At 38.5% G+C, this 19,154-nt stretch overlaps 1 long non-coding RNA gene across 4 annotated transcripts in view; it reads right to left on the minus strand.

The window, feature by feature from the left end:
- Positions 1–19,154, minus strand: part of LOC137232677 (uncharacterized) — a 920,890-nt gene that overhangs the window by 762,001 nt on the left and 139,735 nt on the right. For 2 of the 4 annotated variants that reach the window (XR_010947132.1, XR_010947133.1), the window contains exon 4: positions 448–524. The exons of the other annotated variants lie outside the window; for them this stretch is intronic. This is a non-coding gene — a long non-coding RNA (uncharacterized lncRNA). The remainder of the gene's footprint in view (positions 1–447; positions 525–19,154) is intronic. 4 annotated transcript variants of the gene reach the window in all.

The following is a 19,154-nucleotide window of genomic DNA, read 5'->3' on the forward strand; positions in this document are numbered from 1 at the left end:
GGAGATGAAAATAGCACTGCTCACCAGGCCCTAAATCAGGTATCTTGCAATCGTTATCTCATTTAATCTTCACACCTACACTTCAGGTGATGACTGAAATTCACGAATGCCTCATTTTAGGTAATAGTTTCAATCTCTTCTACAGCTACATTTTTTAAAGACTTTTTTTTTTTTTTTGTGGTACGCGGGCCTCTCACTGCTGTGGCCCCTCCCGCCGCGGAGCACAGGCTCCGGACGCGCAGGCCCAGCGGCCACAGCTCACCGGCCTAGCCGCTCCGCGGCATGTGGGATCCTCCCGGACTGGGGCACGAACCCGTGTCGCCTGCATGGGCAGGCGGACTCTCAACCACTGCGCCACCAGGGAAGCCCCTAAAAACTTTTTTAAGGAACAGTTTTATATTCACAGCAAAGTTGAGAGGAAGATACAGAGATTTCTCTCATACCCACCCCCATCCACGCATGCGCAGGCTCCCGCATTATCAACATCCCCCACCAGCGTGGTATATTTGTTACAAGTGATGAACCTACAATGACACAGCACAATCACCCAAAGTCCATAATTTACATTATGGCTCACTGTTGGTGGTGTACATTGTATGGTTTTGAACAAATATACATGTATCTATCAGTACAGTAGCATAACACAGTATCTTGATGCCCTAAAACTGCCCTCCAACTACATTTTTTTGAGAATAATCTAAAAAATAGAAAATTCCAAGTGTCTTAAGTGTATCCTTTTTAAAAATCAGTTTTTCAGTGCAAATAAAGAGTAAAGTCACTGCAAATAACAAGTAACTTGCAGGAGGTGGGAAAAGTACAAGTTGGATAATCTACAAACTAGTCAACCCCAGGAGGAATCAGGAATTGACTCTACTTGAACTTATAAAATTAATTTGTCCTCCCAATGAGGGTTCCCTGATTTGAGGCAAAAAGATCTATTCTTCAGTTAACTGCAGATGTCAAACCTGTGTCAGAAGCCCTCAAGAAGGTGAAATAAATTATGATTCACCCTAGGTAAACATGGGCCTTATCTATTAGAATCTTAACAATAAAGGTACACCATCAGATAAATAAACTTTATTTTTCCATGATGATTTTAGAGCAAAGGCAAATTTAAAGAATTCACATGTCCCTCCAACCCATTCAGAAAGGAAGGACAAAATTACGTAGGGAGATTTGTGGGGTTCCTTTTGTTTTTTGTTCTGTTATCTTTTCAATTTCATCCTTCTGTTAGCTCTTCAGATCAATACCCCAACGGGGATAAAAGGAGCTTCAGGGACAAGAAGCAGAAGCTAGTGCCTCTGGAGTCACTAAAATCTGACTTGAGGTGACCCTCACTCTGTAAACATGGAATAAGCCGTCCAGGAACTCCGATTTGCCAAATTTTCTGCCTCTCTCCGTAGGAGGCCACCCAGTTTCTATCGAGGGCAACAATTAAGAAACTGCTGATGCCCCAATTGATTAAATGCAGAATAAAGTTTTCCTTAGGAGAGGTATACAGAGTTAGCCATAGAAATATGGGCAGTAATAATGAAACAATGACATTCTGCAGTGATGTACTATCTCGTTTACTCCACACAACAGCCCAAAGAGGTAGCTTTCACTGCAGATCAGAGAACTGACAAAACTGGCAAATGACAAAGTTGAGAGATTCAGGGCTTCTGACTCTGATCCCTTCCCCACAACACTATGGTGCCGAGGTCTTAATAGGCGCTTAATGGATGTCTGTAAATAAAGACCTCTCTGTCCCACCTGTCTCCTAATCACCTATCAGAACTGCCTGGCATTACGAAACTATTCTGTATTAAAGTGCAAATATAAAGACCATACTTTTTTAAATCTTTGCACTAGTAATTCCATTCTTGGGAATAATTCAACAAAAGCAAACTACTAAATACATGAGCCATTTGGTGTAATATGTTCTGTGAAAACAAAAAGGAAAGGAAAGAAAAAGAAAGGAAGGTCAGGAAAGAAGAGGAAAAAAGTTCTAGAGATAATCCATATGCCCAACAATAGGAGAGTAAATGGTAGTATATCAGTTCTACAGGGAGTGATGAAAATATTTTACTTGGTCAAAGCCAGCAGTTGTTTTTTTAAATGAAATGGATAGAAAAGAAAAGAGAGTGAAATGGAATGGAAAATATCAGATTGCATCACCCTTTGTGAGGGCAAGTATTGTCTCCTGAAACCTTTATTTCTACGTACATATGTATGTGTACATGTGCATATGTACATCTATGTATGTTTGCAAAATACAATGTAAAATATATTTCTTAGACTGGGGCATGGTCAAAAAATTTTGACATGTACTGGCCTAGGTACATTCATTCTTTAAAATTTACTTGCAAGAAATCCTGGAGAATGTTTATAATAATGTTAAGAGAAAAGTAGGTTCCAAAGTGATACAGATGTTAGAGTGGCAATTGTAGGAATATGACTGTATGTTGGTAAATAAAAGGAAAGACATGAGCAAAAAAGAAAACAGTAGCTCTCCTAGGGAGATGTATGTTATTATTACTCTCATTTTACTTTTCATTTCTAACTTGAGACAAACAGAGCTATGCTACAATTAACTAGAGTTCAAACTTGCCTTAGACTCTATCAAGAATTCAAGTAAATAAAACAAATCAAAATACACACCAAGCAAGCAAGAAACCAACTACTAAGGAAACTTACAAATGGAAGTAGAACATTAGGTACATAAAATGCACACCTGAAACACCAGATACATAAAATGTGCATGGTGGATGGACCAAGTGCCTGGTTTCTAGGACCAAGAACATCTTTCTGTTCAAACATTCGACGATGCACACACATGCGGTGGGAGGGATAACAGATTAAACTCTCTGTTGTTCATTTACTCCTTAGCATTAGTGTACTTGGTACCTTCCAGTAAAAGAGTTAGCATGTTTCAAGAATAGATGAAACTGCTAATGGTTACTAAAGAGGTGAGAAGAAGTTGTCAAAGGGTCATTAGAAAGTGCTGACTTGTTTGTCTTCAGCACCTTCTAGTATCTCTTTTCAATTTACAATTTTCCTTCTTGATTTTGCTTAAAATTACCTGTGCTTTATAGAGAAATACCTTAAGTGACCAACATAAAGATTAATGAGACTTGTATCAAGTTAAACTACTTCATAAAGCTACCTTAAGGAGTCTGTAGTTACTTTGGGTAAGAAGAGGCTAAACTCAGGGGCTAGATGGGGAAAGGAAAGGGAGAGGGGGACAGGAGGTGAAACGGCTGTAATCAGCATAAGTAGAAACTACACCTAGTGAAAGCAGAACAGTGAACTCCAGATTTCTTATTACCCGCTTCACTCTATGACCCAATAAAGTGAGAACAATCTGCGCTTTCATACATTAAAAGCTCTAGATGTTTACCAATGCACCCAAGTAATTTTCAAAGCTATTATAGTGCTTGCTAGCCAACAGAATCTAAATTGATCTTGCTTGTCAATCAATCAAATATTGAGTGCCAATCTGCATGAAAGGTTATAATTTCTAATGCTTGTGGCAGCATGGGGTCTTCTCACTCCACACCCATTTATTTCTTTCTGGTTCTCATCACGGATTGAAAAGACATGTTTGGTAAAGCTAACTAACAAGAGAGGATTTTTAAATTAATAATGCAAAAAGAGATGGTCAATAAAAGAGAATGCTTTGTTTGAAAGATGTAAAAAAAAAATAACCTCAGTCTCTGTTTATGTGGGACAATTTAGATCCACCACCACTCACAGATCAGAGTCAGGAAAAAGGTCATCATGACCTTGACTCTGGGTAGGAGAATGAGAACAAACCACTCAAAGTTATCCTACAGATTCAAATGCCTCCCCAAAAAGGTGAAGTAATGGACAAAGTATATACGCCTTCTCTAAATTTCCTTTAGACGTTTGGAATATAGACATTTATAAAATGTCCTATATAGCAAACAGATTGAAAGTTATTCCTTCTCTGAAAGCTACTATCAAAAGGTGCTAAATGAACTTTCCCCAGATTCAACTTCACCTGTTGATTCTTGGTAGAAATTTTATAAGCAAATTTCTTAGGTGGGGGCTGGGAAATGTTCCACAGTTAAATTAAGGAACCAAAAGCCTAAAATCAAAATCAAGCTTTCGCATTATACCACTGAACTTTTTGATCTAGTACAGATACTACCAACGAATAGGGAGAAAATTACTCACACTGGGGAAGGACATTAAGTCTTTTGGGCGAGTTAGGTGCCATGCAGAGCTCTCAATGGCAGAATCGAGGCTTTTATGTTCTCTATCACAGCCCTGTGTGATCTACAGTACAAACTCCTAGGACAAAAGAAAGGGAAAACAAGTCTAGACTCCCATATAATGTAAGTACCTCTAAATTCTGGGTGTAATTTCCCCAATTAAGGAAAGATACTTAAAAAGCCCAGTTTTATCAAAGGTAAAGTGTAAGTGTTCCCATGATTTCAGAGTCCTTACTGTACTGCTTTCATTGCCTCTTTAAAATTCTTTCCACTTATTTAAAATATGTAGCCTTTTTTGTGGGGAAAAATAATCTAGTTCTTGGACTGGATGAGCAGGTTTTTAATTTGTGTCCTTGCTGGGTTTTGTTTTAGCTAACCACATTCTCTCCATGTTTGAGTCTAACTTTTTAATGAAATGATCTTATGTTTTAGACTACATACCTTGATACAGATTTTCTACACATGAAATTAGATTTTAAAATACACAACTGAAAAAATCTCTCTTCTAAACAAATAATGCTTAACTCTGGGAGGATTAACTATTTGAATTATTAGGTCTTCTACTGAGGATCTCTAATGAGGGAAACAGTTCTGATGTTTAAGAACTGTATTCTGGGAACAAGAAAACCAGGCACTTGATTGAACAGAAGTAAATGAAAGTTATTATTATTGTTCAGGAACCCCTAAGCTGGAGAGCTTGGTCCTTTTCAAAGTGTCTTCAAACTCATTATATCATTCTGTCATTTGATTCCCACAATGTCTACAAGGTGGATCAGACCAGAGTTAAAACCATCCCCAAATCTATAGGTGAACATACTGAGATACAAAAAGGTTAAGTGACCCATACACAGTAACACAAAAAGTTAATGTAGAACAGGGATCAACTAGACCTCCTGGTTGATAATTTCATTTGTTTACATCACAAAGTGATTTGCTACATCACTTGACTTCCCAACATCAGGGTCCACATCACCTACATCTCCTAGACGTCTTCAAGAAATGCAGAAACACTCATTATTATTCTCCTGGATTTGGCTTTCTCCTTTGCTCAAAATAAGCAATTTTCAACCACTAACACATGTAGTTGGTTTCCTGTAAAGTTTTCGCATGACATGAAATTTTCAAAAGATATATCAATTGCTACGTGGAGGTATGAGGAACCTTCTGGTTTTATCTTCTCATATTCCATTTTGATCTATTAAATTTTTAACTCAGTGATTCTCTGAAGGTGTTTAAGATTCAGTGCTCAAATCCCAAATTTCTCAAGAGTCAGCAAGTCAAATTCATTTACACTTTGTCTCCGAATTTTTTTCCTTTTTATTCCCTTTTTAATTAATTAATTAATTTATTTGTTTATTATTTTGCGGTACGCGGGCCCCTCACTGTTGTGGCCTCTCCTGTTGCGGAGCACAGGCTCTGGATGCGCAGGCTCAGCGGCCATGGCTCACGGGCCCAGCCGCTCCGTGGCATGTGGGATCTCCCCAGACCGGGACACGAACCCGTGTCCCCTGCATCGGCAGGCGGACTCTCAACCACTGCGCCACCAGGGAAGCCCTTCCCTTTTTTATATGAAAAGCAATAAAGCAGTGACCCTTGCTTTTCACTCAGAGCCTCTGTGGTCTGTACTTTAATCACTTCTTATCTGGTGTCTTCACTTAGGGTATCATGCTGAAAATAAGTACTACACAACAATTTACTTCTCACTGAACAATTCCAGCAATTTCTATCAAGTCAATTCAATGCCTAGTGAAATTAGCAGTTATAAAATCATAAGTCCAAATCTACCAGCACCTAGAAGGTCAGTAAGTTCAGGGACATGGGATTGCAAAAGACAAAAGAAATCTATTTGGAATTCTGTATACAACAAAGCTTGTGAACAGCTAATGAATGCTGGTTGAACAAAACAAAGCTTTACTTATAATCATATAATGAAAAACTCTTAAATCATTAAAAGCAACTGTATAGATTTACATTTACTGACATGAGATGTTCACAATAATTTATGGAACTATACATAACATGGCTCCATTTAAAACTATCCATGAATAAAGAAAGTGTGGAAATTGTGACTTCCTCTAGGTAGAGGAATTATGGATTTTTTTTAATTTTTAAATTTTTATTTATACTTTCTAGTTTTTCCACAATAAACTTATATTTCTTACCTTATAATAATATGGAAAAGTCAAATCCTACCTGTGGCAAGCTAACTAAAACAAAGGTTATCAGAGCCATGATCCACCCTTTCCCAACTTTCAAACATGGAAATGGTTAAAGAGTAAAATAAGTGTAAAGGAAAAGATTGCATGGGACCAAATAACAAATTATTCCTAGTGAGAAATGAAAATTCTGATACATGCTAATTAGTACTCAAGAAATTACAAATAGGTGAACAAGGAGTTGCAGGCAGCCTCTTCCTCTTCTCTGCAACTTACTTTCTTGGTTCTCTTCCTTATTTGCTTTGGGAACAAATAGGTGGTTTAGTGGATAAAATTTTGGACTTGGAGTAAGAAAGCCTTGGTTATCCCATTAGTCTCTCTTAATTGGGTAAGATTCACTACCTCTCTGAGTTTCTATTTCTTTGTCAAGAATGAGACAGTAATACCTACTCATGATGTTATTGTGAAAATTCCATTAGAAAACTTGTATGAAAATTTGGAGCATGGAGTTAGAACTCAAAAAATACAACTTAAACATGATTCTCTGCCCTGATCTTCACTTTGGTTTTCTGCTCTGCCTGAAATAGAAATAGATATATTAAGTCATAAGGTTCTTGGATCTCACTCCCATGAGCTACTTGGTTCTAACTGACATTCAAATTAGGATCTGACAATAGCTATGATTTTCTAATCATCCCACTGGGCCAAAATAGACATGATTCCCTCCAATAGTTTGGTATGGGTCTGAATTTTGTTCAGCATACAAAACAGAGCCTGCATATATGTCTCTGTAGCAGGATTCTTGGCTTGAACCTAAGCTGTGTCTACGCTTAATATTCAACCACGTCAGGACAAATCTGCCTGGTGGGCTGGGCCCATGAGAATTCCATTTGCATGAGTGAATAGGACCCTCCTCTCCCAACAACACATAGAAATGTTCTACTTTGAATTGTTTGGAGTTCTCAGCATCATTACTTCTAGTCCTGTCTCTCCTTCCTCAGAAAGATAAAAGAAGATAGTATATACATGAAACAAGAACAGGGTATTGTGAAAAACAAACCATCAAAGAACAAAGAAGAGCCTTGATGATTTAAAGCATAATCATTTGTCAACATTTAAAATGCAATAGAAGCATTTCATGATTTAATCAAGGAAATTTCCAGAAAATAGAACAAAAAAGATTTTTTTTAATGGAAATAAGAGAAAAGATAAGAAAATCTTCCTAGTAGCCTTCTAGTAGTTTCTGAATTTTCTTCATATGCACATGTATCATCTTGATAAAAACAAAAATTAATTTAAAAATATTATTTACACCTACTATATCCTACATTGTCATTTCTAATTTATTCCTTAACACTCCATAGTAACCACACTTACTAAGTCAACACTGATCTCCTAAATGCCAAATCTAATGAGCTATTTTCAATACTCATACTATTGGAGAAGTATGCAACATTTGCATCTGACCACTCCACAATCTTCTCTTAATTTCTGGGAGGGCAGTCTCACCTAGTTCTCTTGCTTTAAGGTCAACATCACCATTCATGATTTTTCTTCTATATTACATTAAACTTTGATGTCTCTTAGGGTTCCATCTTTAGTTATCCTACTCTTAATCCATGTACTCATGCTGGGTGACCTTACTGTCAAGTTTCAATTACCAATCTATAAACCAATGACTCCAAAATCTGTATCTCATGAGCTATATTTCCAGCTGTTTATATCTTCACTTGATGTCCTTAAAAACACCACAAACTTAACATGTGCAAAACTGACCTCTTTATTTTCCCATTTTTCCCCCCACCTCCAAAACCCATATCCACTCTGCTACATTTTCCATCCAGCTTAATAGTCTGACCAAGTTAGAAACTGTGGGCATTCTCAATTCCTCCCTCAACCTTCAGATCAGAAAGGTCTTTCACATTCAGCCTTCCCTCCTCATCCAAACTGCCACTGCCTCATCTTAGTCCTACTTTTTCTCTTCAAATGTCATTCTTTTCCCATGCTAACCGATCCTCTGCATTACTGCCTCTTATATTCCTAAAACCAAAACTGACCACATCCTACCCCTGCCTAAAACCTTTCAATGACTCATTATCAGTACAATTTTCTTTTCCTGGCATCAGAGTCCTTCACAATCTGACTACAATCCACACTCCAGTCAATGTTGCTTTAATATACATACAACCACTGCTGCACAAACACACTGGACTCCTTACTGGTCCCTGAATGCCTCAGGCTCTTTCATTACTTTCATCACATTCTATTCCCACTGTCTGGCATTTCCTCCTCAACTTCTTCAACTGGAAAACTCATACTAATTTTCAAGACCTTGTTGAAATGTCACCTTTTCTGTGAAGCCACACAAAGTAGATTCATCTTCCTCAGTGCTTTCACAGCCTTGTGTTCTTATTGCCTGCAGCACTGAAGGTTCGGCTCTGGAGCTGCAGGAAGAGGACACATATATGCACACGCGCACGCGCACACACACACACACACACACACACACACACACAGAGTTTTCAATGTATTTCCCTAATGGCTAAACACAGAACCTAACAGAAGTGGCTGTACAGAGCAGGAGCACATGCAGCTTATTCTTGCGTAGCTTCTTCTTTGTTGTTTGGTTCCCCACAGGTTGTGCAGCTGCCACTGACGCTCTCCCTTCTGGTAGGATCCAGCCATCTTTGAGAAAGAAGCTGAAATCGTTTTGTTGTTTTTAATATATATATATATATTTTTAATTTTTATTCATTCATTTATTTAGTTTTTGGCTGCATTGGGTCTTCGTTGCTGCTGGCAGGCTTTCTCTAGTTGCAGCAAGCGGGGACTACTCTTCGTTGCGGTGCGCAGGCTTCTCATCGCAGTGGCTTCTCTTGCTGTGGAGCACGGACTCTAGGTGCACAGGCTTCAGTAGTTGTGGGGCACAGGCTCAGTAGTTGTGGTTTGTGGGCTCTAGAGCGCAGACTCAGTAGTTATGGCATACGGGCTTAGTTGCTCCGCCACATGTGGGATCTTCCCGGACCAGGGCTTGAACCCGTATCCCCTGCATTGGCAGGCAGATTCTTAACCACTGCGCCACAAGGGAAGTCCCAGAAGCTGAAATCTTGCTATACCACCACCCTTTTACACTTGGGCTTATAATCACCATTCCAGAAGAGTTTCTACTAGCAAGCTATGATCTTGCTTTTTAGGAAATGTTAACAAATAACAGGCCCTCCTGGTTCTTAATCCAAACTCAGCACCAGCATAGGCATATCCTCACAGAGGGGAGAAAGCTGAGTCAGGACACAATTTTCCTGAATAATGTGTGTGCCTGCAGATCTCCAGACACAGAAAGTCTGTTTTCTCACACCACTAAGATAAAAGTTGCCAGCTTGTATTGTAATTGATACATTTATGTTTCCATCTCTATCACTGGACTGTGAGCTTTCTGAAATCAAAGGTCATATATTATTCATGTTTATATACTCAGTGACAAGCCCAGCATTGGTCGCCTACCACGACACTCACTAAATTTTGTTGAATGAGCAAACCTAATATGTCTTTCAAAACCAGGCTCTCTGAAAATTTTTTCAGGTCTCAGAACCTATTTGCAATTTTAGGCTTCTATAATTTGGCAAAGGATGTATACACTTTAGAAAAAGGTATTTCAAGGAAGTACTCTGGGGCAGCTACAATTACAGGGTATTTGTGATATCCTTGCACAAATCTGATCTGGAATACCATCTTCTGTTTCCCCTGTGGGGAAAATAATCATGATATCACCTAGCTACCTGGAGTCACAATTATACCTGTGGGAAATTCAAGACCAAATGGCAGGCCAAAAGAAAGGAAAGGTTCCTCTCTCACCAGAGATTTCAGGTAGAGATATGTGTAGGAGGGGATTTCTAGAATGCTACAAGGAGGATGTTTGGGCAAGACAACTTCTAGGTAGATCACTCTAGCTGGGCTGGGAAGGCTGCTGATTCTACACTCTACCCCTCCCTTCTTTAAGGTCTCCAACTTGTGGTGTCAGGAAATTTCACAATTTTGTGTCAAACACACTTGATTGCCAATTTTGGCTCTACCATTTGCTAATTGTATGACCATGGGTAAACTGCCAAAATTCCATGAACTTCTGTTTCCTCATTGGTAAAATGCAGGATTACTGCAAGGACATGAGTTAAAGTATGTTAGATGCCAGGCCCGGTCTCCAGCTTATACTGGGTAATCAATTGTTGGAAACAAATAGGAAGTAAGTGAACTAGAACTTACTTTATGGGACGGAAAACCCTGGACCACACTGCAGACCAGGGTGATAAGCTCAGCGACAACACTGTGACCCTGGGCTAGTCACATAATCATTCAAGGATATAGCTTCCTCGACTGTATTTTCAGAAAATTAGACTTGACTATTAAGATTTTTTCTAGGCCTTCCCTGATGGCACAGTGGTTAAGAATCTGCCTGCAAATGCAGGGGACACAGGTTCGAGCCCTGGTCCGGGAAGATCCCACATGCCATGGAGCAACGAAGCCCCTGTGCCATAACTACTGAGCCTGCGCTCTAGAGCCCACAAGCCACAACTACTGAGCCCACGTGCTACAATTACTGAAGCCCGCGTGCCTAGAGCCCATGCTCCACAACAAGAGAAGCCACCACGATGAGAATCCCCCACACTGCAACGAAGAGTGGCCCCCGCTCGCCACAACTAGAGAAAGCCCCTGTGCAGCAACAAAGACCCAATGCAGCCAAAAATAAATAAATAAAATAAATAAATTTATTTTTTTAAAAAAGATTTTTTTCTAGCCATCAGTAAATTTCTAAATTCCATTTATTGAGTTTTTTCCCCCCAGGTCCCCAATTTCATGAATAAGATTATTTTTAACAATGAAAGAACTGAGACCAGAATGATTATATGACCTCCCTAAGGTCAAATGACTAATAAATTATGAAAGACAGTAATTAATATATATTAATCCTTACTATATATTAGATTCCATGCATGATTCTTGGATCTCAATATTCTCATAACAGGCACTGTAGCTGTTTGGGGAATAGCAGGGGACGTTTGGGTTTTTGTTTTTTGGCAAGGGTAACTACCTTTTAAAAATGATAGTTGTTTTCAATTTGGTGGAATTTGGGATGTCAACTTAAGGTAGACCTTTCTTTCTGCCATCAACCACCTGTGAGGCTCCTTGTGGCCTAAAGACATAGTTTTAAAAGTAAATACCAAGTTCCTCAAAAATTTAAATACAGAGTTACCATATGACCTGGCAATTCCATCTCTAGGTATATATCCCAAAGAATTGAAAACAGGGACTCAAACACATGCTTGTACACATATGTTCATAGCAACACTATTCAAAGTAGCCAAAAGGTGAAAACAACTCAAATGCCCAACAGATCAATAGATAAACAAATTGTGGAATATCTATACAGTGGGTAATATTTAATCATAAAAAGAAATGAAGTACTAATACATGCTAAAAATATTGATGAACTTCAAAAACATGTTAAGTGAAACAAGCCAGACACAAAAGTCCACATATTGTATGACTCCATTTATATGAACTATTCAGAATAGGCAAATCCATACAAACAGAAAGCAGATTGGTGCTTGCTAGGGGCTAGGGGAGGGTATGTGGGGAATGGGAAATAACTGCTTAATGAATACACGGTTTTACTGGGAGTGATGAAAATGTTTTGGAACTGCATAGAGGTCGTGGTTATACAACACTATGAATATGCTAAATGCCACTGATTTGTTGATTTTAAAATGATTAATTTTATGTTATGTGAATTTCTCCTTAAGAAAAAAAAAAGTACATGCCTACTAATATGAGGAAAAGGAAAAACTGGACATGAGAATGAAGGAAAACTAGTCCTAGGAATCTGAAGTCCTTATCAAGACCTAAGTTCAAGGTACTAAAACCTGCTGAGAGGGACTAATATGGCTATGACTGGTTAACTAGGAGGAAATAACCCCAGGGGTTGAAAGGGAAAACTACCTTTAACAGAGGGTAGAATCTGAGACTGTTTACCCCACTTCAACAGCAGGATCTCAGTTGCTTTTGGAGGAGACCAGGCATTGGTGAAGTTGATGTTACCCCTGCACCAACCACCCAGGCACCAGGGGGAAAGTGGATGTGGGCCCAGTCAGTGGCAAATTCATTCATTGCATAAATATCTACTGAATATCTACTTAGTACCAGGCATTTTTCTATAGTTTGCGTAAGACAGATATGATCCTTGTTTTCATGAAACTTACATAATATTGAGGAAGATGCACAAATGATGAGAAAAGAAGGAGAATAAATTCACATAAGATCACAGCAACGAAGAAAAGAAGATAGAGAAAAGAAGATAGATATGAGTAAAGGGGATAAGAGGTGCAGCATCAGAGAAGGCGGACAAGGAAGCATCTTTGAAGAAGTGATATGTTAGGTGAGTGAGACCTAATCTTCAGAGTGAGGGCTGGGGTGGGAGAGTGATACTGGAGCACTGCAGAAACTAGCTTTACTAATACAGATACTTTATCTCACGAGCTAACTCCTTACAGAGCTAAGTCCCACATTCTGCATACGAAGGACACAACAAATACTGTTGTAAATCAGAATAAGAGGAAGAGGCTAAATGGCATACAACCATGTTTTTTTGGGGGGGGGGGATAGGGGTTGTTTTGTTTTTGAGTTTTCTCTGTAGGAAGCAAATCATTGGCCCTAAAACATTGTCTTCTACACACATGTAACTTACAATGAAGCCCAGAGTGAAACACAGGTATTGTACTTGCTATATTAATCAATATTAATATTAAATGGCTGGAAGCAAGAATTAAGCCATTTTCAAACTTCTACATAAGCAGGACTGGAAGAGTAGCACAGTAGAGAGAAAATAATGCTTAACTGGGAATTATGAGACCCCCAACTTAGTCAACATTCTGTGCAAACATGGGAAAATCACTTCACTACTTGCAAGACAATTTCCTCTGTACAATGGGAAAATTGGACTACAAAATCTCTGAGGTCTTTTTCTGGTATTCGATACATACGGGGGCAGAGGGAGAGTAGGGATCATAGAGAGAGGTATAGCCAGGGTACTGCAGACATTGACCAGATATGGGGACTCAAGAAGGGCTAACCCACATGGGCGATGATTTCTGTGCAGCATATATTGTTTTCCCCATCTTTACTTCCACCCTGGCAATTCTCAGATTCAGCTCCTTTTTTAAAAATCTCTCCCTCCCTCCCTTTACCTACCAGAACAAAACAAGAGGGTTTAAATATACCAATAACCAGAGTTTAAAACTACATCAATTTCTTAGGGGATTTTTTTCCTCTCTGAAAAATAAAAATCTGGGCTTCCCTGGTGGCACAGTGGTTGAGAGTCCGCCTGCCGATGCAGGGGACGTGGGTTCGTGCCCCGGTCCGGGAGGATCCCACATGCCGCGGAGCGGCTAGGCCCGTGAGCCATGGCCGCTGAACTTGCGCGTCCGGAGCCTGTGCTCCGCAACGGGAGAGGCCACAACAGTGAGAGGCCCGCGTACCGCAAAAAAAAAAAAAAAAAAAAAAAAATTAATAAAAATCCCACTTTACACATCACCTCCCTACACTTGAGGAGACAGAACAAACAGATTTTTCTTTAAAATGGCATCAAGGGCTTCCTTGGTGGCGCAGTGGTTGGGAGTCCGCCTGCCAATGCAGGGGACACGGGTTCGTGCCCCGGTCCGGGAAGATCCCACATGCCGCGGAGTGGCTGGGCCCGTGAGCCATGGCCGCTGAGCCTGCGCGTCTGGAGCCTGTGCCCCGCAACGGGAGAGGCCACAAGAGTGAGAGGCCCACATACCGTAAAAAAAAAAAAAAAAAAAAAAAAGGCATCAAGACAATCCATTTCTACTCTTAAGAAAATTATACAAGCACGCATATGCCCATTCAATTTGATATTAGAAGGAGGAACTGTCTTATATCTTCGAAGGTGGAAGAAGATAATGAGTTTACTTTGGTACAAATAATATTTGAAATACAGTTTTGTTCTCTTTCCTATAAATACAGACTATAAATCTTATTAATCAAACTTCATTTCCTCCCTTTTTGAATGTAAGATTTCAATTGTTCTAATCCCTTCCCTGTTGATTTCTTGCTACAATTTCGCAGAGCAGCAGGTCACCTCTTTCTTTTTTCAGAAATACATTAGCACAGTGCCATAGTCCTAAATAATATATTTTTTAATTGAGTGGAGGAAAAAAAAGAGGAAATCAACTCTTAAGTTCAGGGACCTAAAAACAGTTTTCCCAAGAGGATACACATTTACTCACTGTAAGCTAACGTTAATTAGCTTTGGCCTTCAAAACTGAGAAAAGAATCTCAACATTCCATTTTTAGGAATCCTTATCTACAAAGAATCAATATATTGACTGCAGATACTACTTATCTTTACTCATTATCAAAAAAATTCAGAAGGAAAATTTTTTACTGCTTGGTCACTGGAAGTCAATATCTAATAACCACTTATATACCTATAAAGGGCTATTTTCTACAATATGGTACATGTGAAAAATGTATTCACTGAGATTCAAAGAACCTTAGTTTGAGTCCCTGTTCAGTTGATAACTGTGATTCTGAATAAATCATTTAATTCCTTTGGGCCTCATTTTTATCATCTGTAAACAGTTGTAATATAGTTGAGGATTCTCTTAGCAAAACCATTTCATAATCCTATAAAATGTATCTTTAAATCAATCTTAATAAAAAATATACACTTTGCATGTGTTTCATTAAAAAGCTGGAGATAGTTTAAAGCTGTGTTGTACAATAGAGTAGCCACTAGTCATATGGGGCTATTTTAATTTGAAGTGATTAAATATAAAATAATATAAATTCAGTGCCTTAGTTGAACTAGCCATATTTCAAATGCTCAGAAAACCGTATGTAGCCAGTGTACTGAACAGCATAGATACAGAACATTTCCATCATCACAGAACATTCTATTGGACAGTGCTGGTATGAAGGGACAGAAAAAAAGCACTGGGCTATATCATCTTTGTGCAGCCCTAAAAGAAATGTTTCTTTCATTCTTTTAACTGATTATTCCAACAGATAACAATCTGTACATCAATGCTCGTGAGTACAGTTTTTAACCAATTATAAATCTGCCTGCTTTTTGCCATTAACCAACTAACTTTCTCCTTGTTATTCATAAGAATGTCATGAGAGATATTATCAAATGCCTTGCTGAAATCCAAGTGCCAATGTCTGTTGTAATGGATATCCGTAACTCTGTCGAAGGAAATAGAGGATAGAAGGCTCTACTGTCAGGGTCACTGATTATTAAACCCATGCCAGTCCCTTGTGCCATCTTTTCTAAGCATGAACAAACCATTACTAGAATTACATCTTCTATAGTCTCACCTACAACCATTGCCCTGCCCATCAATGTCCTCTCAAATAAAAAAATGAGAATTGCAGATGCTTCCCTTCCATTTCTAATGTCACTCTTATAACCAGGACTCCACAAAGATCACTGAAGATAGTCCAGTCATTTCTTTGTATCCATGGACATACTTTTTACATCCTAGATAATTTTAAACTCAGTTAAAATGAGGTGTTCCCTGTGGATTTCAACTTACTTCTCCATGAATGTTCTACTTACTCAAGTTTGAATATAATGTTCCCTGACAACTTTTTCTCTTTTCTCTGTAGCCTTCCCTATTTTTTCTGCTATTGCTACACCATTAAAACACCCTTGCTTACTCTTCTTTCTCTAGACAAACTATAAATAGAATCTTATTCATCTTATTCTTATAATTTTTTTAACAAATTTCAGTAAATCTTATCCTCTAGCCCATCTGCCAGACTCATATTCATCTTTAGTTAATAAGCTTGTGTTTGTCAAGACCTTTGGTTGCAAGAAGCGAAAGCTCACTGGAGCTAATTCTGGCAATAGAAGTTTAAGAATAAAGGGATATGAAGCCCAAATAAGGTACGAAAACAACCACTTCTCAGAAAGGACTAAAACTGGCAAGTGGAAGGGTGTCACATTTCAAAGAGGGCAAAATTAATAATAGCGGTTGATAAAACTCATAATATAAGAAAAGTAGGAAACAACCATAAGTTAAATTGAAAGGGTGTGTTGAAAAGATCATAAAAATAAATATTTTTTCAGTCCTGTCACTATCAAGAGAGACTTAATGAAAGTAATGGCTCTCTTACCCACCTTCAATCTCATGCAAACTCTTTGATCTCTAGTATTCTTCCCTAGGATGTCACCAACACTCAGTGGAGGGTAATTGATTCCATATCTTGGGAATTCGTTGAATTCTGATGTTTATGTGGAAAGCTAAAGAGCAAGGCCAAAGTCTTCTAAAACGCAGGTTGAGATCCTGCAGTGCTTAAGAAATGAAAAACCTCCAGGACTAGGGAGATTGGAAACAAAACAGGCAAGAGATGAAAACGCTAGAGGGAGTGGTAAACTGACCCTGAGCTCCACAGCCACTTTTCATAAAGAGGCACTTATCAATTCTCGGCTCACCAGAAGCTCAGGCTTGACCCCTGACTGAAGGCCACTGTTGGAAAAAGAGAAACCAGCAGAGGATTTGGTATTTCTTTTGAGCTACAGTGATAAAATTGGATACTTGGGAGTCCTGAAACACATGGTCAATCTATCCCTTAAGATATTTGCAAAATTTTGAAGCTGCATGGGACAGGAAGCTGAAGAGCTGAATTTCCCAGTCTTACAGGGCTAAGGAAACAAAGACCTGGCAGGCACTCAGTTGAATGCCACCCTAGAAAAGTAGGTGAACCAGCAGTATATAGAGTCTTACCAAAACTGTTACCTAGGCCGGACTCAAAGAAAACACTGAATGGATTGACATGATCAGTCCTCTGCCCTGTGAGCCTAAGAGAGGAAAGAGGAATTATCTGTGGTGGAAGATAATATCATCTAGAAACTTTTTGGTTCTATTATGTATAATATTCACAATATCATTTGTGACATAATAAAAAATATATTTTATTTTTGCACCACTGCTGCATTCTGGCACAGAACTCCTAAAACTTTTGGAACTTCCTGAAGTGATAGGAGTGTCTTTTGAGCCCCTTTTGAGCATGAATTTATGCATGAGTTTAAGCAATGAAATGACTCAAGGTATGGCCCCTAGATAGCTTCAGGATGAGGGCTAGTCACCAGAGGAACCAACCACGTGATTATAAGGTTGGAAATTTTAGCCCCATTCCCTGACCTCCAAGGAAGGAACTAAGGTAGGAGGTTGAGTTCAATCACCAAAGGCCAATGACTTAATCAATAGTGCCTGTATAACAAAACCTCAGTTAAAAAAAAAAAAAAAAAAAAAAACTTGGATAAAGGAGGTTTGGGATAGCTTCTGGGATGGTAAACACATTGATATACTAGAGGATGGTACACTCAAAGAAGGCATGGAAGCTCCGTATCCCCCATAACTTGCTCTATGTACCTTTTCAACTGACTATTCATTTGCATCCATTACAATAAACTGTAATCATAAGTACAACACTTTCCTGAGTTCTGTAAATCAATGCAACAAATTGTCAAACTTGGAGAGGGTTGTGGGAACCCCCAAAGTTGTAGTAATCTGAGAAGTGTAGGTAGCCTAGGGACCTCATTTGCAGCTAGTGTCTGAAATGGAGGCAATCTTGTAGGAGTGAGCCCTTAACCTGTGGAGTCTGCACTTACTCCAGTTAGTGTAAAATCTGAACTGAATTGGAGGACACCCAATTGGTTTCAGAGAACTGGAGAACTAGTGTTTGATCATTGGACCATCAAAAATTAGGAGACTTGGGAAAGGCAAGATCATATAACTGATACGCAAAGGAAACACTGATGAAAGAAGACCCATAGGTGATTGAGATATTGGAATTAGCAAACAAGGACTTTAAAATAACTATACTTGTTACCAGGGGGTATAACTGGTGGGGGATTTCTAGGGATGCCTGTTGTATCGTTTCTTTTTTTATTTTTTAACATCTTTATTGGATTATAATTGCTTTACAATGGTGTGTTAGTTTCTGCTGTATTGTTTCTTGATCTGGGTGCTGGTTCACAAGAGTGTTCAACTGTGAAAAGTAACTAGGCTATACACTTATGATTTGCATAGTTTTCTGAATATAAGTCACATTTCAATGAAAAGGTTGAAAAGCTAAAATTGTTTGACCAGTGGCTTAGTTCTGAAAAACTTTTGTCTGTAAAATACAATCCATTAAAACCACAAAACCTGCACCCCAGCTTGTCTAAGATATTCTTTAACTTTTGTTTTGGTAAGATTTCAAAAAACAACTTGAGGAAGATATAAAAATATATTCGATTTGAACTTCTAAAACCCTAAGAAACTGTAGTTTTTGAAACCATAAAAAGAGATGATACAAAAAAATAAGAAACAAAGTTAATTAGAAGGTATTAGTATTTTTGTAACTATCCTTGGTAAAGGGTTATTCAGAAGATCTGTAATCATTATATTACCTATGCTTCATTTGCTGTTCAAGGAGCTTGAGGAAAAGAATCAACTACACTAAATGTATAACTTTAGTTTAAATTGTTTAGAGGACTTTAATCAAAATTTGCAATCAATATCTAAATGTGAATTCAACAAAAAATAGTTTTCTACATGAATATGAGATTAAAAATTGAACAAAGAATACAAAGAAAAATGAGTATTCCTTCTCATGCTCAAAATCCCTTGGGCATTTTAAACAGCATGTATTTTTCTATCTTTTCTCTTCTCTTTGCATGTGCATCTGCTTCATTCCTTCTAACTGGCTTTCTATGCCCCTC

The sequence above is a fragment of the Pseudorca crassidens genome, chromosome 10 (genome assembly GCF_039906515.1).
Source record: "Pseudorca crassidens isolate mPseCra1 chromosome 10, mPseCra1.hap1, whole genome shotgun sequence".
Classification (NCBI taxonomy): Eukaryota; Metazoa; Chordata; class Mammalia; order Artiodactyla; family Delphinidae; genus Pseudorca; species Pseudorca crassidens.